The 24249-nt window shown below is 43.4% G+C and overlaps 1 protein-coding gene and 1 pseudogene across 1 annotated transcript in view; both read left to right on the forward strand.

The window, feature by feature from the left end:
• Erc2 (ELKS/RAB6-interacting/CAST family member 2) overlaps positions 1-24249 on the forward strand; it is an 898378-nt gene that overhangs the window by 89904 nt on the left and 784225 nt on the right.
• Positions 6695-8223, forward strand: LOC110542197 (aconitate hydratase, mitochondrial-like; annotated as a pseudogene).

Consider the following 24249-nt stretch of genomic DNA (forward strand, 5'->3'; position numbering starts at 1 on the left):
TGACTTTCACGTAATTCTAGGAGATCATTAATGTAGTAGTTAGGTATTAGGCTGTGAAAAGCTGTTGGAATGCTGGCTTGATATGAAAATAGGCTATTATATGAAATCACTGCTTATTTTAAATAATTAGGGGGACAATTGCTAATGCCAGGTTAGTTTAAAAACTACGATTAATTGAGACACCAAGAAGAATTTATGTTCTGTATTTATTATAGCACAATACATGACTCTAACTAGAACTGACGATATTGATATTGGACTGAGCGGACATAGAATTTAATTTTCCATTCCTGAGTAATGATGGATTTCCTCTCCTTGTGTGTAATTGCTATCCTTCATCTTAAGCTGTCACGCTTGAGCTGTTAACGTGTGTGGTCAGTCCCGTAAGGGCTGTATGTAGAATTGTGGATGTAGTGACAGCACAGATACAAAGTCTGACTGATGATGCTGGGCTCTAGGTCCTGCTCTTCTAGACGTTCCTTAAACGTAGGAACCTTTTCTACGTTCCTTAGCTTCCGTTTCTCTGCCTGTTGTGAATATCAAATGAGGAAAGACATGAAGAACTTGGCAGTTGTGTCTGGAATTGGTGTAAACTTATTACTGGGGAATGGAGAGAGGTTTGTAATGGCAGTTTGCTTTCTTTGTACACTCAGTTATGTTATGTAAATATGTTTTTGTTTTAACCCCAAGTGTGGGATTTTAGTTTGAGCTATAGTTTGTCCACAGCTGTAATTGTCTCGTGTGGGGCGTGGCTTTTGCTGGCTGGTGAAGGCCTGCTACAGAGAGGGGCATGGTCTAGGGTTTGAGGATATAAATTGAGAGCGAGAGCTGGACCTGGCCTGCAGTTTGGAGAGACCTCAGAGACTGCCCGTGTGGCAGTTTGGAGTGGACAGATGAAGAGAAACACTTTGGGTCACAGTGGCTGAGGAGACTGCTGGCTGCATCAGCTCTTGATGGAGATTGGTATAGAGCCCTAAAAGAACCAACCCTTTGACTCTAAACAACCTGGAGAAGTGAAGGGGTCTGGGCCCTCTCTCCCCACTAACTTTCTCTCTCCTACGTAGGGCTGGGAGTTTGAGGCCTAACCACCCCAAATAGAGGAGTTTTAAAAACTAGCACTACAGAGGTTCTCAGCATTTTCAAGGCGTGATGTGTACAGAAAAGGATGCTTTTTGTATATCATTCTGGGGTAAACTGATATGTTTCCCTTGGCCAGACATGCCTGGCAGGACAGTAGTCTTGTGATCAATGATGTTTTTATACGCTGGTGATCCATTTGTCATTCTGCCCTTGCCTATCAGGCGCATCAGCTCCTGGTCTGAGCAGAGCCTCGGCGCAGCAGTGAAACAATAAGCAATCTGAGAACAACAGAGGCAGCTGTGTGGGAAGTGGGTATTTATTAACACGAGCAACTGAACCTAAGTCTTTGGTCGGTACTCAGCCAGGAGAGGCTGCTGGCCCCAGAGATGTGGCTGCTGGGATGTTTAGACATTTATACACAGCCTGCTACTCTTACATGTGTGTCTGTTTATATATATGTATGTGTTATATGTAATGTGGAGATAAATAGCTATTTACCAAATGAGAACGGAGGGTATATTCATCCAGATCTGCCTTTAACAACAGAGGTAGCCACTGTCATGTGTTGGACTGAAATTCCCAGGGTCTAGTGTGGAGTGAGAAAGGGAAAGCTGATAGTGACTGAAGAGGTAGCCTTGGGCCCTGACTCATGGAGGAGGCTACAGGCTTAAGTAAACGTGAAGCCTATCTTGTAATTGGTTTGCGGGGAATATTTGGCTTTTTTTGGCTAGTCCTGAGTTGGACGTACAGATAAAAAATGACGAAAAGTTGGCAGTTACCAAGCAAGTCCTGACTCTTGCAGCTGGGCACACAGGGCTGAGGTTCTGTCTGACGCTCTTTGAATGCATGTTCTTCTCTTTTTTTAAATCACGCAGGAAAGGCTAGAGATCCATGCCTTTACCTCAGACAGTATATCTACTGTCTGAGTAGAGACAACTGTACTTTATAAGGCCCTTGTGACCTTTTTATTATTGTGTTACCACAGAATCATTTAATGGGAGATTAGCTGTGTACGGGCACTTGAGACCCTGGGCAGAACACAATGACTGAAATAGTGACCTTAGTGACAAAAATGGGAATAATTAATAGTCTTTGTAAGTTATGTCAGAGCCGGAGACATCAACTGCTTAACCAAGGCCAAGAGAACAAATTCCACAGGTCATGAGGATGAACTTGAGAAAGCAAAGTGTTTCTGTAAGCCAGTGTTTAGTTTATCCTTTCCTGTAGGCACGGCATGATAGAGCCGCCGGGGTGACTAGTCAAGAGGAAGCTGAGAGCAGTGCACCTGCCCATCCTCTGCTGGGGAGCTGCCCCTGGCCTGGAGTTGGTCTAAAGGGGAGGGAACTGTTAATAACTTCTGGCAGAGTTAGCAATGGGAAAGTTTCTTAAAGGGATCTGTTTGTAAGATCATCTTCACTGCTAATTGCTCTAGTTGTTTACACAGCTAATAAAGGATGCTCTCATTTTGGAGTTCCCATTCAGCCATGACACTTCATAGAACAAGTCTCTCTGTGTCTTGGAATTTCATTTCTAAAGCACATGGAATGCTAGTCTGAGGTAAATAGGATCAAGTTTCTTGGGCACAAAAGTAGTATCACCCACATTTGTAAGTAACTCCTTACTTCCCTATGTTCCTGTAAGAAAGCCCCAGTGAATTTTTTATTTTACCAAGATAGACTTGAATGGAATCCTCACTTTAGTTTTCATTGTTGCCTTCTCTGGGGTGAGTAGATGTTTATTCACATGGCCCCAGGGAAAGTTCATGCAGTATCCTTGATGACCTGATACTTGCCATGTTGCCTAGTCTTTTCATACTTAGAGCAATTCTCCTTCAGCCGTCCAAGTGCTGGGATTACATGTGTGTGTTAGCACACCCAGTTTACAGGCTGTTCTGGGAGGGGAGCTGTGTATGCTATAGGAGTCCTTGCAATACTTTGCCATGTGTGTCTGTAGCAGTAGGATGTAGCATTTGAGATGAAATATTGACCCTATGGGCCTTTCATTCTTAGAAGGGTAGGTGATGAGTACCCAGGAGAGTAGACTGCATGGCTGCAAGAGTTTGTGAGATGAAAGAGCCAGCTGTTAACTTAGTACCTTTTTTTTGTTAAATGTTGTTAAGGGTTGTTTTTCTTGGTTCACTGGGTAAAGGTGCATGCTACCAAGCCTGGTGACCTGTGTTTAATCCCGAGAGCCGTATAGAAGGAAAAAACCGGCTTTTTGAAAGTTGTCTTTTGATATGCTCTGAAAGACATAATTAATAAAGCAACAGTTTTCTTTAACACCTAACAAAATAATTGACACAGAGAGACGAGCTTAAAGCACTGGAGCTGGGCAGATATCAACCCTCTAAGCTGGTGAGCTATCTCTCAGCTACACAACCCAACTCACCTGCCAGTAAGCCATCCTTTCTGGCCTAGATCTGCTCCATCTTCTGCTCCTTCTCCCACTCATTCCTCCCGTCTCGTTGGCTAAATAGAGTTGCCTACACATCTGGGCAGGGCAGAAATGAGGTAGGTAGAGCTAAGGTTTCAGGGCTTGGAGGAGGAAGGGATCACAGGAAAGAGAGACAGGCACGAGAGAGGAGAAGAAGAGGCAGGCCTGTCGTGGGTTAGCATGAACAAATGACTGTGTGGCCGGGAAGAGCCTGCTCTGAGGATCAGTGATGGAGGAAAGCAGCCCAGATGAGAAACATGTGCAAGTATTTATAGATATTGGATGGGAAGTAGCCCAGCTAGGAGTTATTAGGGTAATTGGCATGGGATGTGGGTCTGGGAATAGTTTAGGGGGAATAGTTTCTGCAGAGCTCTAGTATATAGCCATATTATAAATCTAATAGGTGTCCATGTCTTTTATTGATATAGTAGTGGGTTAAATAATCAACTGCTGTAATAATCTATATATTAATAATAAACACTAATAACCAAATTTTCTGCAACAACCCTCCCTCCATGCCACGACGTGTGTATGTGTGTCCTCATGGGTGCGTGTGTGCACGTGTGCATACACTCACACACACAATGTAATAACATCTTTAAAAAGCATGAAAAAAGTTGTTTTCTAGTCTATGCTAGAAATAATGTACTCCTTTGTATGATTTATTGGAGATGTTTAGGTGTGGATTTTAAAATGCTTCATTCCACTTTTCGTACTTTCTCTTTATAACCCTCATGTTGATTATCTTATAGGTACTTGAAGATTTACATTCTGTCTCACTTGTGTTCAAGTTCATAAAGTCTGTTAACCCAGGTCATATGCACTCAAAATAACCCTAAATTCTTCTAGAAATAGAAGTCTGCATTTAGGGAATCCTTAATTATAGCTTTGCGCTCAACTAAAGTTTAAGGTTTAAATTCAGTAGTTTTCTGAATATCTGGCTCATGGTGCCCTGGTTAGTTTTTATTTTTTGTCTTTTTGTCAACTTGACACAAGCTAGGATCATTTGAAAAGATCAGTTTAGAAAAACCCTTCACCAGACTGGCCTGTGGATAAGGCTGTAGGATGTTTCCTGACTAATAATTGATCTAGGAGGACCCAGCCCATTGTGAGTGGTGCCACTCCTGGGCGGGGGCTCCTGGATGTTCTGGGAAATCCACAGGGAGCAAGCCAGCAAGCAGCACTTCCCCGTGGCCTCTGCTTCAGTTCCCACCCCGACTCCCCTCAGTGATGGACTCATAAGGCAAAACAAACCCTTTTTCCTCCAAGTTGCTTTTTGGCCATGGTAGTTTATCTCGGCAATAGAAACCTTAAGACAGATGGGATGGATCTTTGGATGGCAGCTGGCATTTTGGAAGGAAAGTTGGTGGGAAAATGAGGGGGTTTGTACAGGGAAAAGAGGATGGATAGAAGTCCACAAGGGGAGAGATTAGAGGCTAAGGTAGGCAGAGAGGAGGGTACAAGGAAGCAACAGCAGAAAAAGAAGAGGAGGCTTTCCTGAAGAAGTTTGTTTGTGTTATTCTCAAATTGGGCCAAATTATTTTTTAGGAAATTGCTTTTAATCAGAATTTTGTTTGAGAGCCTCGCCATGTGACTAAAATTGGGTCTGAGAAATTGTGTCCCTCCCCTCAGTCCCACCAAGGTTTGTTGCAAATAAACATTTTTCTTGAAGCTGGATACTTCCTAGAGGGTCTGTTTAAGATGGCTTTGGTGACATTTTGTGGGATAGGCATAAGAATTAGGATTATGAAAGTATGTATAAGGAGCAGGATTTTTTTCCTTTCTTCTAGAGGAAGAGGAGAATTAGACGTAAGTAACCTGTTTGTGATGGCAACACTTGATTGAGAGTGCTGTGCTGTGTCTTGCACCTCCACATTTTTGGCTGGTTGCCTGCAAATGGTGATCTGACAGTCTTTGGCCCTCCTGAAGGAAAACCAGAGAATTGCCCTCTCTGGACTGAAGCCGGCATCTTAGGATAACTATAGAAGATGGAAGGAAGAGAATATTAATTTTTTTATGACCCACGTAAAGTTTCCCCACATGAGTGCTAACTTGGTAGGAACACAGAGCTCCCAGTCTGTGATTCTGGCTTCAATAACACTTGTAACCAACATAGGGGCTGTACCCTCGGGTTCTCTTTATGGGAAGCAACACTTTGAGATAGCGCAGTGCAGGACAAAAGCAAACAGAAGTATGAAAAGGAATGGACTAGTTTCTCCAAACAAATGGAGACTAATAGCAAAGCCCGGACCTAGGAAATAAAGAATAAACAGCCAGGAATTTAATATAAGAGTAGATTTCACCCACACACTGTTTTACCACATCACCGCAGAGTTGACACTCTGTGAACAGAAAGGCACAAGGGACCTCTTTGGGTACTACATGCTGTTTAAGACTGAGTCCATGGCAACAGACAGTGCAGACCGTATCTCTGGGGACCAAGAAATTTCCAGGTCAACTGAAAGGAAACAAGGACTACCCAAAGGAAAACAAGCAGATGGTGTTTATGCAGGATGTGTGGTAGCAGGAGAACCTATCGCCATCTCCAGTGTTTGGCAGAGACTCAAGAGCAGCGCAGTGGGAAAGCAGTACGTGTAGGAAGGGTTCAGGTCCTCGTTTGGATTGGAGGTCACTGTCATGAAGAAGGAGAGGAGCGCACTAGAAATGAGGCGTCCTATAGGATTGGTTTGAGAGAGAGGAGAACATTTATTTGGAAGCATAGGCAATAATAAGGAAGTGGCAGTTACTGACCAAACCCTGACTTCCCAAGGCAGTTACTGCACAGCTTGTGCCCTGGACGTGGTGGGCTAGAGATGTTGGTTTTAGTCTCTTAATATCAGTAATAGCCTAATTTCTTGGGGATTTTCACATACCGTAGATTAACCTTAACTAACAAGTGCTGTGTTTTGATGTTAGGTGTTATAACTTAGCAAAAGATCAGCAACCATTTTTTTTAAACAACTAGATTGTTAATATTTCTGGCTTTACAGATCAGATAGGCTTATTTACAGCTGCAGAAAAATAGACGTAAGTATATGTAAGTGAATAGGAGTAGTTGTGTTCCAATAATGCTTTATTATTACTTCTGGATTTTATTAAACAGTTTTCATGTCATGAACTATTGTTTTTTCTTTCATTATAATATTAAAATTATTCTGCCTCATTTTTGCCAGTGCGCAAAATGGCATCTTGCAGCCTACTGGTGGTCCAGCCACAGAAGGCTGTGGGTATGTGGCAGTGCCATGTGACCTCTGCCTTGTGCCAAGGAGCTAATGTGACCATGAACCACTTTGGGCTCAAAGAGTACATCTGCTATGATCAGCTAGAGGAGAGCATTAACACTGTCTGCAGAGGGCTGGACCAGCCTCTGACTCTCTCAGAGAAGGTTGAAGAGAAGGACACCTGCATGACCCAGCTAACCAGGAGATGGAGTGCGGAAAGACATAGCTGCATACACCCTGACCGGGTGGTGGCCACGAAGGATGCAACAGCCCAGAATGCAGTGGGCTGTATTATCAGTGGGCTGCCCAAGGTGGCTGTTCCATCAGACATCCAACATCCACTGTGGCTATCTGACTAAGGCCCAGCTTGGAGTGTGAGATAGACTTGTGCTGGGCCAAAGACACAAACCACACAGTGTTTAACTCCTGGCAGCTGCAGTATGGTGTGGGCCTCTGGAATCATTCACCCAACCATTCTAGAAAACCACGCATACCCTAGAGTTCTTCTGCTTGACATGGACTCCCACAGGCCCAGTGGGGATGGCCTGGGAGGCATCTGCATTGGAGTAGGGGGTGCTGAACCCATGGATGTCATGGCTGTGATCCCTTGGGAGCTGAAGTGTCCCATGGTTATTGGTGTGAAGCTGATGGGTCCCTTTGTGGTTGGACCCAAAGATGTGAACCTGAAAGTGGCAAGCATCCTCATAGGTGGCACAGGCACTATTGTGGAACTCCAAGGGCCTGGTGTCAGCTTCATCTCCTTTGCTGGCATGGAAGCAATCTGCAATAAGGGTGCAGAAATTGTGACTATCACATCAGTGTTCCTGTACAACCACAGGCTGAGCAGACATTGCTAACTAAGCCGAAGAATTCAAGGAACACTTATTGCCTGGCCCTGGCTGCCAGTATGATTAAGTGATTGAGATTAACTTGAGTGAGCTACAGCTACATACCAACAGACCCTTTACCCTGCCTTGGCTCACATAGTGGCAGAAGTGGGCGCTGTAGTGGAGAGGACCGGCTGGACTCTGGGCATCAGGGTGGGTTTGATTAGCAGCTGCACCATTTCAAGCTCCGAGGACATGGGCCAGTCAGCAGGCACTGGCCCACAGCTCGATTGCAAATCCCAGTTCACCACCACACCAGGTTCTGAGCGGGTTCATGTCACCATTGAGCGTGATGGTGAGAGATGTGGGAGGCATCGTTTTGGCCAGAGGGACAGGAAAGACATTAAGAAGGAGAAGACAATCCTTGCAGTGTCCCGAATCCCTAGATCCATGTCTTTGTCACACCCCCAGAAATTGTCACAGTCCTGGCCATTGCAGGAACTTTTAAACTCATCCCAGAAACTGACCTCTTGACAGGCAAGGATGTCAAGAAGTTTAAGCTGGAGGCTCAGGATACAGATGAGCTTCCCCATCGGACCTTGACTCAGACTGAGTGGTTCTGTGTGGGCAGTGCCCTTACCAGGATGAAAGAGCTGCAGTGATAAGGGAGGTCTAGGTTGACTGTCCTGTCCACTCAGGACCTTACTGGGTGTCAAAAGTGCAGGCCCATGTGCATCAGCAGGGCCAGATCTGGTCTGTCCAGCATGGCCTCCTGCCCTAAGATGGTGACCAGACTTGCTTCCTGCTCTCCCCATCTTCCACCCAGTGAGTCATCCCTCATGGATGGCCTTTAAGATTATGTCCCAGTCCCTCCCTTCCTTTTCTGTTTGGCTCATCCTTGAGCAACCCATGCAACTGGGTTACTTTTTGATGACAGCAGCCTCTCTAAAGAAAAAAAAAATACCAAAAGCATACACAAATGGGCAATAAGTCAGATTTTCCCCTTGTAATGTGGTTTGCCAATCCTGCTTTAAGAGAGGATTACACGAAGGGAAAAGCTCTCTTATGAGTAGTATTCTAACGTCAGCAGTAAAAATAATAGCAGCTGGTACTTGACTGACCATTTAGGTCAAACTGGATATCAGGTATTATCTCGCTTACTATGTTAGTAACTCATGTAATAGGTACCATTATCATTCCTACTGAGCAGATGAGGAGATGGGCCCTGAGAGGCACTTCCTGAGTGCAGGAATCCCTGCGGTCTTCCTCTTGAGTCCCCTGGCTGCATCATTAGTCTCATTGTGGGTCGTTGAAGCACAGCCCCATAAGCACACAAACTGCAGTGGCTGAGGCCCACCCGGTGAGGACGGCTGCAGCTAGCATGCCCACCTCTCCATACTAATTCAAGCTGCAGAGACAACATTGTAAAGCTTGTTATGAACATTTGGGGACAATTGGAAAGGCTTGGAAAAGAGAACAGGGGCACGTTTTTCCACGCACAGTTCCTCTCCCTTTGCACTTAGGTGCCTGCGTCCCCTGTCTTTCTTTCACTAGTATTTCATGTTGCATGTCTTTGTAACACTTTTACTGAGATACGATTTACACGTGATACAACTCAGCTATTCACAGCGTAAAGGGTTTGGGTTACACTATTCATTTCTATAAATTGTTATAAAAATGTTAAAATGTTAACTGTGCTGTTTAATAATGTTACTCATATAATTATGATACAATTGTCCAAGATTTGCCACCATCTTTCTAGTTTTTAATTACCCCATGGACATTTATAGTCTTTTAGTAATAACTCTCTATCCTTTTCTTCTTCCTTCAGCTCCTGGAAACTGCAAATGTCCGTTTTCACCGTGAATTCAGACATTCTAGGCGTTTTCATAAGAGTAGAATCATACAATACTCATTCTTCTTTCTCCAGTCTATTTGCTTAGCTGAGATGTGCACACTGCTTTCGAGCCTATGTGGTTATTTCATAGCAGACTCTGAGACCTATGTAGTTGTTTAAAAGGATATTATAAGGCTGTTCCTGGATAGGCAGAGGCTGGGAAGGGGAGGTGGGCCAACTTTTATAAGCCATGCTAAAACATTTAGATTTTATTGTGTAGGCAGCTGGAGTAGTAAACGTTCTCCCCTCCCTCTTTTCCTCCCTCTCTTCTTCCCTTCCCTTTTTACTTTCTCCCTCTTTCTCACCCCTCACACCTTTGCTTCTTTCTCTTCCCTTCTTCCAGTTTCCTCTCTTCTTTCCATGTTTCCCCTTTCCTCCCCAGTAGGAGATAAGAGTGTTCAGTGTGGCCCCTGATTTCTGGAGAATGCTCTCTAGATAGATTAACTGAGCTTTCAAGTTCTCCCTGTGCTAGTGGGAAGACATTTCCTTTCCCACACAGATGCTGTGTGTAACAGCCGTTGAGTCCTGGGAGAACCTCTGATTGCTTGCAGCCCATTATGGAAGTAATTCTGAAGATAACAAGAAAAGCGTGCTCTTATTGCAGACCCAATTGTTCCCTGGGTTGTACTTTGGGTTCCATGCCCCTCATGTTATTTGTGATACCTTTTTTTTTTTTTAATGGGAAATTCAGAAATTTTACCCTGTGAGTATGACCTTTTTTATAGAGATGGGCTCTGTGTCTGTCGGCTGCATAGACTGTCTGGGCTGCCACTGTCTGCTCTTAGTGATGGCTCTCTCTCGTTTTTGTTTTAACCATAAAAAATTTGAAAGTACAGTGTGTGTGTGTGTGTGTGTGTGTGTGTGTGTGTGTGTGTTGTTTATGTCTGTGAATACATTGAGAGTTGGTTTTCTATTTTTGCCATGGGAGTCCCAGAGTCAAACTCAGTCATCAGGCATGGTGGCAAGTGCCTTGACTTAGTCAGCCATTTTGCAGCCCCTGCTTCCTTTAAAAGTCCCTTTTGTTTACATTTACAGGTGTGCATGTGCACATGTGTAGGTTAGAGAACAGCTTGTGGGAGTGGGCTGTCTCTTTCCACCTGTTGGCATCTAGCCAGCTCTACCTTTTACTTCTCAGTACTTCCCTGTATCCCATGGTCTGATGTTCTCAACTGCCAAGTGGATTTTCTGTGTATGTATGTATGTATGCCTGTAGTTATTTCATTTTCTTATCTATTTTAGCTAAGTCCTTGAAGTGTTATGTTGAGCCTTGACCATCTACATTTAGATCAGTTGGTCTCTCTTCATGACCTTGACTTGACTGTCACATTTTGAGTTTTCTCTTATTTTTCTTATTGGGTCAGGTAGCACACCTCTTTCAGTTTGGTGTCCTGAATGTTGATGATGCTAAGCTGTCGTTTGCGTGTGAGCGGTTTTGTCATCTCGTGCGGTTGGATCTCTCCCAAGCAGACATCATCTTTTCACGTGCTTCAGGTTCGAGTTGGTGTCTTTGTCGACCTGGGCTTCTCCACCCCACCCACATGCTCTTCAGATCATCTGGTAGACCATCTTACTTAGCTTTCTCTTCTAGACTGTCCTGGGGCATCGACTTCCTTCTCTTCTGTCTCTTTCAGCCCATGGTTTGACAGAATCCCCTGTATGCTCCTTGGCATGCTTGATGAGACTTTTCCCACCAGGCCCTTGATCTCTGTAGCTCTCTCTCTCTCTTTCTCTCTCTCTCTCTCTCTCTCTCTCTCATGACTCAGCCATAAACAGCCCATCTTCCTCCATCAGCTCCTTCCTCCATCAGGAGACTCTTTCCTATCCTTGTGCTTCCATTTACCCATTTTTCTCTTTCTTGTTCATTTCATCCTTTAGCACTTAACTCCTTTGTTGCCTTTGCAGTGACTTTTCTCCTGCACCTTCCTCCTTGGTACTTTTATACCATTTTGATTTTAGCTTTGGAGAATGCAATTTCCCATTTTATCATTACAGTTTCCATCTTTGTTTTCCATTAAACTGTCTGCTCCATGTGAGATGAACCATCCCTAGTTTTTATATTGAAGACTGCATATCTGTCACAGAGCTTGATGATGTGGCAGGGATTGTTAAGAAGACTTGTGTTACCATGAGGGTAGGGTTCAAATCCAGACTTATTACTTACCAGCTGTTTGGGCTTAAACGAGTCATTTTTTCCTGTAAGTTTCTGATCTCTGAAGTGGAAGTAAGAATGCATGCTTTGCCTTTTGGTTACAGATATTAAGCTGCATTGAGCAGTTATTCAAAGCAGCAGTGCACAATGGGTATGATCAGGTCGTTCTGATATTTGATTATTTTCTCTGCAATCCTTGTTTCCTAAGTCTTTTTCTTGATGTTGCTTTTCCCCCTGATCTCTTTTCTGAACTGTATATTCTTGGCATGGGTAGGAAGGTTTGGTGTAGGAGGGTGACAAAAAGTAGAAACAGGAGAAAGGAAATTGAGAAACTGCCTTCACTGGGCAGCAAAGCTCTAATTTTAGCTCGACAGTTGTTCTGTGATAGACTCTCCAGTCTGGCTCCATGTACCAGTCATGGTGATGGTATGGTGGAGTTTTAGCAAATAAACCAGATTTTGCATGTGTGCACACTTTTGCAAATTCACGTGCCTGTGATGAAGTAAATGTCTGCCAAATAAGTTAGCCACTTGTCAAAATGTCAATTTAGACCATTCACTGTTTCCAGTAATTTTATTGTTCAAGTTTCCTGTTCAGCTCTCCATTCAGAACCAAATGTTCTTCAGCATCAGCTTAAGGGTAACACGTCCACACTAAGAGCAACAGTTCTAATGTAGCGTCAGATGTTGAGCCCCTACGAGGAGTCATACAAAATGTTATTTCATTTCGCTTTCATGATAACCTCAGGGAACAAATACCATCCTTCCATCTTAGTCAAGGAAATCAAGGCTTGGAGGGGCTTGACAGGTACAACAGAGAGTCTTGATGCCTCATAGTCTAACTACTGGGATAAGGTGTGTATTCCACCTCTTTAGATGTAGTCTCCCTTCGAAAACCAAGCTACACACTGAAAGAAAAGTACACAGTCCTGGTGCAATTGGATGCGCTGGGGTGGGCTTGTGTGTTGGGGAGACTCTCCTTTTCTGAGGGGCAGTAGAGGGGGGAAAAGGGGATGAGGAAGGGATGGAGGAAAGGAACCAGGAGAGGAGAAGGGAGGGTGCTAAGAAAATGACTATTAAAAAGTAAAAACAAAACCCACAGAGGGCAGCTGGATGACTGAATTTCCAAAGTGTGGGGGTGGAGAAGAAAACCAACTTACACATGACCAGCTTGGTCATAGTTGTAATATGCTAACTGCACTGAATATGAGTATGCAAGCTAGATTAAAATAATGCTTTAGTTCTGTTCAATGCCTCATGCCAAGAAAGCAACACTGTACGTAATTCCAGCATGACTGTGTGACAGTGACTTTCTTACCATGTAGTAATTATTTAGAAGTTGAAAGAATCTTCACACAATAAAACAAGAGACAAGAGCTGAGTTGTTCCTTTGTATTTTGTCTAGGATTAAAATTGATCAGGGAAAAGAGGAGGATGAGAGACAGTCCTGGGTGGATCACTGTAGAAATACCGGTTCCTCTAACGAAGAGCCTGTGCCATAGTCAGTTTCATTCCAGAGAGAGACTCGAGGACCAGCGAGGCTCACTTGTGCTGCAACATCACACAAAGTGCCTACCACAGACCTCAGGCCCAGGGTGCCAACTCGGGAGAACAGAGTCCAACTTGTTGTCAGGATGTACTGCCCCCCCTTCTGCGTAGTATGCAGCAGAGGTTTGGATAAATGAATGGATAGATAAAGCCATATCCATTTATTTTAAAAATTGGGGCAGAAACTTTAGGGCAGAGACCGCCTGTGAATGGCATAGTTCTATTTGATAGTTCTGTATAACTGTAATCAGATGTACATGCAGCAGGATTTGTAAATGGATGGGGCTCTGGAAAGTGATTTCTGGTGCTTGCAATGTTTGTGTACATTTAAAAAAATTACCTTATGTTATAGTGATCATTCATCCCACAGAATCTAATGCCCCATCAGAGTTTAACTTTGGAACATTAAATGAGACCTTCCCAAGTGACCTTGGTCTTTACATGGCTGAAATAGGTTTTCTTCCTGTGTACAGCAGTGGCTGACTGCTCTGTGTATATGCAGGTCAGCCTGTGAGACCTGCATGGGCAGGCCAGGGGCCGCCTGACCCCATCAGTATCCTTTGGACACACACAAGTAGCAAGGAATCCAGAGCACCAATTTGAATGTTAATACTTAAAACTGTGAAAGAAGGTTTTAGGTGTCTAGAAAGCAGAGTCTAGCTTCTAACAGACCCCCAAAGGTCTGTTACTCTGAGTGGTTCAAAAGCTATATGTGCTGAGACCATTTCCAGGTCTTTAAAGACCTCAGATTTTCATGCAGAAACATGGATGTAACCTTTAAAGTTCTGAGTTAGAGCAGGTAGAGTTGAGAGGTTGTGACAGAGAATGCCAGGCCTGGAAAAAAAAATTATGCTTTGATATTTATAGAAGAGTTTGTTGACCTCTTATTTAAATGTTGTCCAAATTCTACTGTCTGTATGGGTTTGAGCCCTACTATTTATTATCTCTGTTATCAAATAAGTAACTTTTCATTTCTCAGGTTTAAGTTTTTTCTTAAAGTAAAGGTAATGATATTTGCCTACGATAGAAAAATTAAGTCAAGCTAGGCTGGTGGTATTTGGAAGGCTGAGGCAGGAGAACCATGAGGTCCACCTAGGCTACACAGTGAGTTTAGGATAGCCTGGGAACCCAGTGAGACCTTGCCTAAAATGTAAAAGTTGAAAAAAGGGCTGGGATAAAGCGCTTGCAATGTGTGAACCTTACACTCAGTTCCTAGCATTACAAAAGGAAGCAAACAGACCTAAATCAGATCAATTGCATAAAATGTAAAATATCATGCTGGGCGCATCATAAAAGCTTAATGAACAGCCATCCTGACACTCAGTGTTTAAAGGATAATATGGCACCAAGGAGCAAGTGGAGCTTGGAGATACCTCTGTAAGACACTTAGGTCTGGGCTCAGAAGTCAGGCTTGAGTGCATGAAGAATATAGGCGGGTGCTACCACACACAGTTCAGACTAAACCAAGTCTAGCCAAGGACTCCGATGACCCACAGCAGCTCACTGTAGATCCAGGCTAGTGCTCAGATGAACTTTATCACAGGCTGTTATATCATGCCCAGGTATGCACCTGAATTGCTGTCTGCGATGTGTTCATGTTAGCCTAGAAAATTATGTTGGAGAAATTGGATGTAGTGTTTCAGAAACAACTATTAGTGCATTCTAAATATGACTGTTGGTGATTGGGGCTTCCCTACTGCTTTGACTCTCTCATGCCCTCATTAGATGTAATCTGTGGCTGATTGTTTAGGGCAGCTATTGTATTTCACAATCGGCTTTGATTTGGCCCTTTGAGGGGCCGGAACCAGCGGGAGATAATGGCCTTGGCTGGACTGTACAGCTGCCTGATTCACTGGGCTTCTGTGGATAGTCTTACTAATTGGGAGCCATCAAGGTGCTCCTGAGGAGTTTCTGAGACCATGTGGTCCTGTCCAGCCTGATTCATCAGCTCCCTGTGGAAAGCACAGTGCTGAAGCAGACAGAACAACTTGGAGTCTTCTCAGAAGTGTGGGTGAGGCTCAAAGGTTTTGAGTTATTTTGGGATTCAATGGATTTGTTTTTGTTTATATGCAAGGGAAAGAGGAACCAGACTGTTCCCTGAGATTGGGTGGTGAAGAAGCTGAGAAACACTACTTGACATTTCCGTACTTGCCACAGAATTCATTGGAATGGTGGATCATTTGACACATCATTTAGAAATCGATTTAAATTTTTGTACATGGAAAAACTAAGTGATAGGTCTATCTTCTTCCTGGAATTATAATGTGTTCTCACTTTAATATACTTATAACTCCTACTTGTGCTAATAAATGGTCAAGGGTTTATTTGTTTAGCAAATGCATCTGACTCGCTTTAGAACAGAGTTCCTCACAATGAGGTGCAATTTTAAAAGAAGAATCAAGTTTTGGTTGCCATCCATTGGCATGTCCCTGCCTTTTGAATATTATTATTATGAGTAATAATATAAGGAAATAAACACCTTCCAGTCCTTGGCATTTAATGTTGCATCACTGTTTATTTGTCCTATTTTTCTTGTTTATTATTTCATCAAACATTTCTTCTAAACCAGGGATTTATTTCATAGTGCAAAGATTCAAGCATCAAGCACTGCTAAGTGGAGCTGTGGTAGAAGCTTTTACTTTGGAGAGAGGATACAAAATTGTTGAACAAATAGCTCTTTCGGTTGGGGTGGAGGGTTAGGGTCTTACACTCTAGCTCATCCCGGTCTTGAACTCCTGCCTTAGGCTCTCAAGTTCTGGAGTTACAGGTAGAACCCACAGTGCCTGCTATGTATTTGTCATGGTTTTTAATACACAAAACATCTCTCAGATGTTCCCAGTGCTTGAACTCTAGGTGCATATTGAGGAAATGAGCAGGATGCCATGAGATCCATGCTCTGGTAGCTGATCTTGGAGGGTTAGGACAGATTCAGATAAAACAGGTGGAGAATTTGCAGCGTCCGGCACTGCTCCAGCTTAACACCATTGACGCATTGTGTTGTAGGGGCCTGTTCTGAGCACTGAGAGAGATACAGCCGCATCCTTGGCCTATACCCACTAAATACTAGTTGCATACTTTCCCCAGCCGTGACAAACGAAGGAAGGAAGAAGGAAGAAGGAGAAAAGAAGAGGAGAAGAAGAAAAAAAAAAGAAAGAAAGAAAAGAAGAGAAAAACAAGTCCAATTTGTATTGCTCATATACTCCCTGGAGCATGGTCAAATTCCTAGCGGGCAACCCCTTAAAGAAATTTGAGTGCTTCCCTACCTACTCCCCCTCCTTAACAAACAAACAAACAAACAAACAAACATCGATTGTGGAGAGCTACACGTCAGCATCCTTATTCTGTGGTAACACAGTCCACTGACCTCATCACAGACCTTGGCTTAGTAGGACCATGGACCCAAACATAGCCCTTGGCAGCAGCACAGACCCAAACATTACTACGGCCTCAGGTGGCAGTGCAGGCCGCTCAGCAGGGAGCCCCAAGCATTCAAACAATGTGATATTAAACATGTATTTAAAGTGTTTACATTTCATTTATTTTGCAAGTCTGGGTACTGTGCCTGCACGTATATTTGTGTACCACATGAGTGCCTGAAGATGTTAGAAGAGGGCACTAGATCTCCCAGAGCTGGAGTTACAGTTGGCTGTGAGCCATGAGGTGGATGTAAGAATTGAGTCCTTTGGAAAAGAAGCCAGTGTTTGTAACCACTCAGCCATCCATCTCCTTAGTCCCAATATATATTGTTTTAGGCCGCTAGATTTGTGGAACACCCTATATTATATAATATTACTATTATGTAACAGTAATACTTGGACATGGAGCACAGGCCACTTGGGACTTTCAGTATACAAAAGCACTTACAATTCAACATGTCTCTCTTACTCACCCTTGCTCTTGTTTGGGAATATTTTTGACATACCAATTACAAACAACCACATCTTTGGGACTATCCTTGATTACTTATTTCCTCATAATCTATTGAAATTGGTTTTCACCTCCAGTTGGCATGTCTTGGTTTGGTTCTGTCCTTTTTATTCTTCCTGTATGTGATTTAGTGTAGGCTTTAATTTCTATCCTGGACAATTTAAGTGGTCTCTTTACCTCTCTCTTTCCTCTAGTCTAAACTTCTTTCTATTCTTTTGTCCACATTGCACCCAGATTTTTATTTTTAAATGTGAACTAGACATGGAATCTCGCTCATAATAATCTGTGAATGGCTTCCCTTCAGGACAAAACACAAAGATTCCATGCAGCATGTCCTGCTTGCTCTTTTCCTTCCATCCTCTTCCTCTTCAGGACTCCTAGGTCACCTTAGAAAGCCTTTCTCAGTCCCACTCCCAGCTGAGCACTCAGAGTTCCTGAGATGTATTCCATGATGAGGAGTGTATATTTGGCTTAGTGCTTATCTGTAATTTCCCTGTGGCTTTTGAGCTTCTTTTAATGGGCATCATGTCCGGTTCCCCACAGCCTCTCTGGCACAGCTATGGAAGAGGTTTGGTAAACATTTGTTGCGTGTGAGCGTGCATATGTGCATGTGTGTGTAAATGAATGGGTAAGATGCCAGAGCTACAAACATCCCAGCACTGGTCCTCCAGGCAACCTGCTATCTCCTCTAACAAACCTCCCTCAGAATAGTTCTCCTGCTTTCCAGGGTGTGAGCTTCCTTCTTGTTCACACCTGTCACTCTGAGTGTGATTCTGTAGAATCTGGAGATCATGTACTGAGCTGCCTCATATTCTGGGTTGTGTGGATATGCTTTTTCTTTTCTCTGTTTCCTTTTCCTGCTCCACATCCTCTTTCCTTCCATAGGTGCCCTTCCTGTGTCACTGTTACAGGCAAACTTTCAAAGACTGTAGTCTGTAAGTATAATTTTGCTAGTGTGCTTATCCTTTAGCTGATCTTTAAATATGTATAATATATATAATATATATATTTAAGATTTATTTACTTTATGTGCGTGGTGTGTGCCCCTGCCCTTAGAAGTTGGAAGAGGGCATTGGATTCCCAGAACTAACATTAGGGATAGTTGTGAACTACCACGTGGCTGCAGGGAGCAGAATCTGAGTCCTCTGCAAGATCAACAAGTGCCCTTAACTGCTGAGCCATCCTTCCGGCCTGCTCTGTGCCGTAAGCTTTGCTGCTTCTAATAATGAAGGAAAGAGAAAGGACAGTGCAGTTGTTCACATCCTCTGTAGTTCTCCCCTCCAGTGTTCTAGTGATTGTTTTGAGACGTCAGATATTTGGTATTTCAAAATAAACCCTGATTTTATCTTCCACCAAAAGAATTTTTTTCCCCTTGTTGTTTTGAATGAGTGCTTCAAAGAACTGCTGTTTCTCCACATGTTGAATAGGACATGCTGGTCTGCTCATGCTATTATGACAAAAATACCATGAGTGGATTTAGTGGCTTAAATAACAGACACTAGTTTATCATAGCTCTGGAGTCTAGGGAGGTTGAGACCAGAGTGCTGGCAAGATTCAGTGGCTACTGAGGATCTTCTGTCCTGGTTAGTTTTTTCTCAACTTGACACAACTAGGATCAACTGGACAGAGAGCACTTCAGTTGAAAAACTGCCTCCACCAGATTGACCTGTAGGAATTTCCTCTGGGCAGTACCTCTCCTGAGCAGGTGGTTTTGGATTGTATAAGAAAGCAAGCTGAGCAAGGCAGAAGGAGAAAGCCAGTAAGATATAATCCTCCATGCCTCTGTTTGATTTCCTGACTCCAGGTTCCTGTCTTGAGTTCCTGCCTTGGCTTCCTTCAGTCATGAACTGTGATCAGGATGTGTAAATTAAGTCCTTTCCTCCCTGATTGGTCTTGGTCATAACATTTGTCACAGCAAGAGCAAGTAAATGGGGATGTTTTCCTAGGTCTCAGAGGGCTGCTCTGCTCCTTCACAATGAAAAATAGAGGGAATACACATTGGCTTTTTAGTTCACATCTGGTAATTCTAGAGCCGGTGCCTCTTCTGTAAGGCATTAATTTTGTCCTGGCAGCTCCACTGTAGCCCATCCAACCCTAATTAAATCCAAGGATACTACCTTCATATACATTACACTGAGAGTGAGAGTTTCAGCATCCAAATGGCGAAGGATCACATAGTTAATTCCTAACACAGAATGGCAATGGTTATAGGTTCTTGTTTGAAAGAAAAAGTATTCATGGATTACACCAAGAGCGTGGACCATGAGCTTAGAGCAATGGCGGACTCAGAGTGCAGAGTGTAACATATCCTATGTCTTGATAAAGTGTCACCTACTTCCTCTTTTCTTTCTGCCTCTTTCTCTCCTCCCCAGAGCAGGCTTGGAGTTAGTCCTGGACTAACAACTTAGTCCTGGACTATAGCTGTGGCTGTCCCCCTTCCTTTGGGCTTGGGCTTTGTAAACTTTTGTAGCCTTACCTGTAGAACTGATTAACACCCATCTCACAGGGCTGCTGAGAAAGTTGATGAGACAGAGCAGCAAGGCTTGGACCTGCATACACACACACTCACCATAACCATCCCCTGTTCCTCCAAAATCATGAGAATCATTGTAAGTTTGAAGCTTTGGGTTGTTCCCACTGTGCAACCTCTTCTTCAGTGTGTAAACTATTTTTGCCTTTGCTGTTTTTTTTAAATTTTATTTTTTCATATTAATTATGGTTTATTCACTTTGTATCCCAGTGGTAGCCCCATCCCCCAGCCCCTCCCAATCCCACCCTCCGTCCCTCTTCTTCTCCTATGCCCTCCCCAGTCCAATGATAGTGGAGGACCTACCTCATCCCCTTCCATCTGACCCTAGTCTATCAGGTCTCATCAGGACTGGCTTCATTGTCTTCCTCTGTGGACTGGTAAGGCTGTTCTCCCCTCAGGGTGAGGTGATCAAAGAGCCAACCTCTGAGTTTATGTCAGAGACAGTCCCTGTTCCTATTACTGGGGAACCCTCTTGGGCACTGAGATGTCATGGGCTACTTCTGTGCAGGGGTTCTAGGTTATCTCTATGAATGGTCCTTGGTTGGAGTATCAGTCTCAGAAAAGACCCCTGTGCCCAGATTTTTTGGTTCTGTTGCTCTCCTTGTGGAACTCCTGTTCCCTCCAGGTCTTTCTATCTCCCCCTTCTTTCATAAGATTCCCTGCACTCTGTCCAAAGTTTGGCTATGAGTCTCAGCATATGTTTTGATACCCTGCTGGGTAGAGTCTTTCAGATGCCCTCTGTAATAGGCTCCTGTCCTGTTCCCTGTTTTCTCCCTCTTCCGATGTCTGTCTCATTTGCCTCTCTGAATGAAGACTGAGCATCTTACCCAGGGTCCTCCTTGATTAGCTTCCTTAGGTGTACAGATTTTAGTATGTTTATCCAATATGCCTAATATCCACTTTCTGCTTCTGGGATATGTCACTCAGGATGATCTTTTTTAGATCCCACCATTTGCCTGCACATTTCATGATTTCCTTGTTTTTAATTGCTGAGTAATATTCCATTGTGTAGATGTACCACAATTTCTGTATCCATTCTTCAGTTGAGGGGCATCTGGGTTGTTTCCAGCTTCTGGCTATTACAAATAAAGCTGCTACAAACATGGTTGAGCAAATGTCCTTGTTGTGTATTCGAGCATCTTTTGGGTATATGCCTAGGAGTGGTATAGCTGGATCTTGAGGAAGCACTATTCCTAATTGTCTGAGAAAGTGCCAGATTGATTTCCAAAGTGATTGTACAAGTTTACATTCCCACCAGCAATGGAGGAGGGTTCTCCTTTCTTCACATCCTCTCCAGTATGTGTTGTCTCTTGAGTTTTTGATCTTAGCCATTCTGATGGGTGTGAGGTGATAGATATCTCAGGGTCGTTTTGATTTGCATTTCCCTCATGACTAAGGATGTTGAACATTTCTTTAAGTGTTTCTCTGCCATTCAGTGTTCCTCTAAACAGTTCCCACCCACAAAGGCTTTGCTGTTTTACTTGATTTGTGTATTCCCCAGCTTTTCAAGAATTGGCACTGACGAACATTGTGGGAAAAGGGCTCAACCATGGTGTACCTGGCTGTGGTCCTACAGCAGGCAGATCTGTCAGTGGGGGCTGTTGGACATTCAACATATTTGTTCTGATGCTAAGTGCGGCTGGGAGGTGAAGTTAAGCTTAAAAAGGCCCTGTTTTAGTTCATATCTGCTAATTATAGGGCCAATAGATCTTGCTCTAGCAGACTGGGTAATTGCATAAGGAGGTTAGGGTAGGGCAGGTGGGTGTGTGCCCAAATGGTCTACTCACTCAGATGATGCCTCCCATGTTTCTAAACCTTAGGTGTTGGTGAGATGAGCAGAGGGTAATTTGCTACCACATCAGGCCCTAATTTCATTGTCACCATTTTGGTGTGTACACCAGGCCCACTCTATTTATGTCAGTTAGAACTCCAGAACAAACTGTTCTGTAAATATTGCTTTAGAAACTAATACCGTGCTGTCACTTTATTCGGGAATAAACTTTTAAAGCTCTGCTTTATAGGGCTGTTTTCTTCAGTTAACTTTTTACTAAGTTGAACCCCAGAATTTCTGAGAGTTTAAAATCTAGTAATATCATTCAACTCTTTCCTCCATTTCTCTCTGTTATTTGGATGGTAGCTTCAAAAGTAGGAGGAGCCTAGGCTCCAGAAGCCCAGGCAGGAGGATTTAGAGTTTAAGGAGGATTTAGAGTTTAAGGCCAGCTTGGGCTAAAATGAAAGCCTGTCTCCAAGATACACATAATAAGCAAGAAAAAGCACCCTATTTCTTTTATTTTCTTGTGAAAGTTTTGGGCGCTGTAGGCAACCGTCTAGAAAATCTTTGCTCAAAAAAACCATACTGCACAGAGAGCATTTTGGACTGTCATAGGGCAGACAAATGGACACACTTTAGCTAAACCTCCTGCCCTCATCCCCATTGTTTCTCTTTGGCCCTGGGGTGAAAGCAGAGCAACACTAACCCTGGAGTTCTGGAATCCTAACTGCGCCTGGCTGGGCTCCCTGTTTTCTTGGTGGGCGTTTACTCCCAAGAGTCACCAACGCTGGCCTGAGGGGAGGTCCCCAGCTCTTCTCAGGCCGATCTCGGCACTTCTCCCCAAAGGTAGATATGATCACCACCGCATCATCTGCACTTGGGTCATCTGTAATGGTGGCTTCTTCCAGTAACAAACAGAACCAAGGAACAATTCGGGAAAAGCAAGGGACCAGAGAAGAAGGTAAGAGAGTTTGACGCCCGTGGTGTGTGTATGTGTGTGTGTGTGTGTAGAGGAACAGTTTGGAGTCCAGCCCAGAAACTGCTAAGGTATCTGAGAGCAGTCTGTGGGATTAAGTCAGGTTGACAATTCTGTACTCCTCTCTAATCTTTATTTTTATAGAAAGATCTCATGTATGAACTTCTTATTCTGGCCCCACCTCTGGGTCCACCAATATTATTTCTCCCTTACCACCTTCCTATACTTTTATCTTCATTAAATAACCATGTTCCTGCTCAGTTGTTTCCAGAAAAAAATCAGAATGGCCTTGGCACCTAGTTTGATTTTCATAGACCCTGCTACACCTTTTAGTAACAGTTGGCAAAATGCTTGTCCTTCCAGGACTGTCTGCATACTCATATTCATTGTAGCCTTGTAGCCAAGGTATGAAATCAACCTAAGTGTCTATCAGCAGAGGCTTAGGTGAAGTAGCACACCACTTGGCCTTTTGTAAAAATGGACTGCTGTTTGGGTATCTGCCTTGGTTTTTATATTTGTTTGCTTTATTTGAGACAGGGCTAGTCATTAGGACTAGTCAATTATGCTGGGCTGGCTAAGCAGCTAGCCACAGCTGTCTGTCCATCTCTGTGTCAATCATGGAGTTTTTACATTTGTTCTGGGGGTCAAACTCAGGTATTCATGCTTGCATGGCGAGGCTTTTATGAGTTGCGCTATCCCCTCAGCCCCAAAAGAGTGAGTTTTGATGTTTATTTCACAGCAAGGAGACTATAGTTTATAACGATGTATTACATATTTTAATAGTAAATTTCATTGTGTTGCCACAAGAAAGTCACATTAGTGAAGAGAGAGCTATGTCCATTGGCTTGTTTAGTCCACACACACGCATATAAGACAGAACATAGTACCACATAACGATTTACAATTATTCTTCACAATAAGAGCCGGAGGAATGGGAAGTTTGCTGTGAGATGTAATTTGCTAGAAATGTTGAAGAAGCTCTACCCAGCAGGTCTCATAAACGTGGCTGGCTGTATAAGACCTGGACAAGGATGATATCAATAGATATGCTAATGTGGAAAGGGAGAAATCTCATGGGGCCTTAACCTTAGACAGAGAACTACAGGCAACTGAGGAATGCTGAGAGCAGAAAAGGTAGTTTTCCCCTGAGAAGAGTCCCCAAAGTGATTATCAGTACCCAAGAGGTCATCCCTGGAATAATCTGAACTCATATACATACCAGTAACATTATATGAACTGAGCAGGTTGTATTTATATAGTTAGGAATACATATATGCATGTGTAAAAAAAAAATTAAAAAATAGAGGCCATGAATTTGAGAGCCTAATGGGTTGTGGTGTGTGTGTGCATGGGAAGGGTTGAAGGAAGGAAAGGAAAGGGCAAAATGATGCGATTATGTCTCAGTTTCCCAAAATAACACTGTGTACCCTCCATAGACATATAAACCTGTTTAACAGAGCAAATGCTTGTCTATCCAGATAGACTGTACAGCTGGTACCCCTCTTCTTTTAGTACTGTTTCCAGGGGCTGCCATCTGGCAGAGAGATGTCCGATAAAAACTGTTGAAAGTGCTTGAATGCAGGCCAGCCTATATTCAGACATCGTTGTTTTCAAGGAAGGAAAACTGCGTGCTGAGAGTGTAGCATGGTTCTGCAAGTGGCCTGAGAGAGATTGAACTCACAAGATTAGCATCTGGCACCTCTGCTTTCATCAGCTCAGCCACTAAGAACACCTGATAGATGAATGCTAGGCACAGTGAAATGGAGCACTGTCACAGTGGAATCCATGATGTCCACCAGTGGGAATAACCCAATTCTAGTTTCCTATTTTTTGGAGAATTAATGGTGTGAAGGTGTGGCTTGTGAGCCAGAAGACAACAGGATCTTAGTAG

Source organism: Meriones unguiculatus, chromosome 9 (genome assembly GCF_030254825.1).
Source record: "Meriones unguiculatus strain TT.TT164.6M chromosome 9, Bangor_MerUng_6.1, whole genome shotgun sequence".
In the NCBI taxonomy this organism is placed as follows: domain Eukaryota; kingdom Metazoa; phylum Chordata; class Mammalia; order Rodentia; family Muridae; genus Meriones; species Meriones unguiculatus.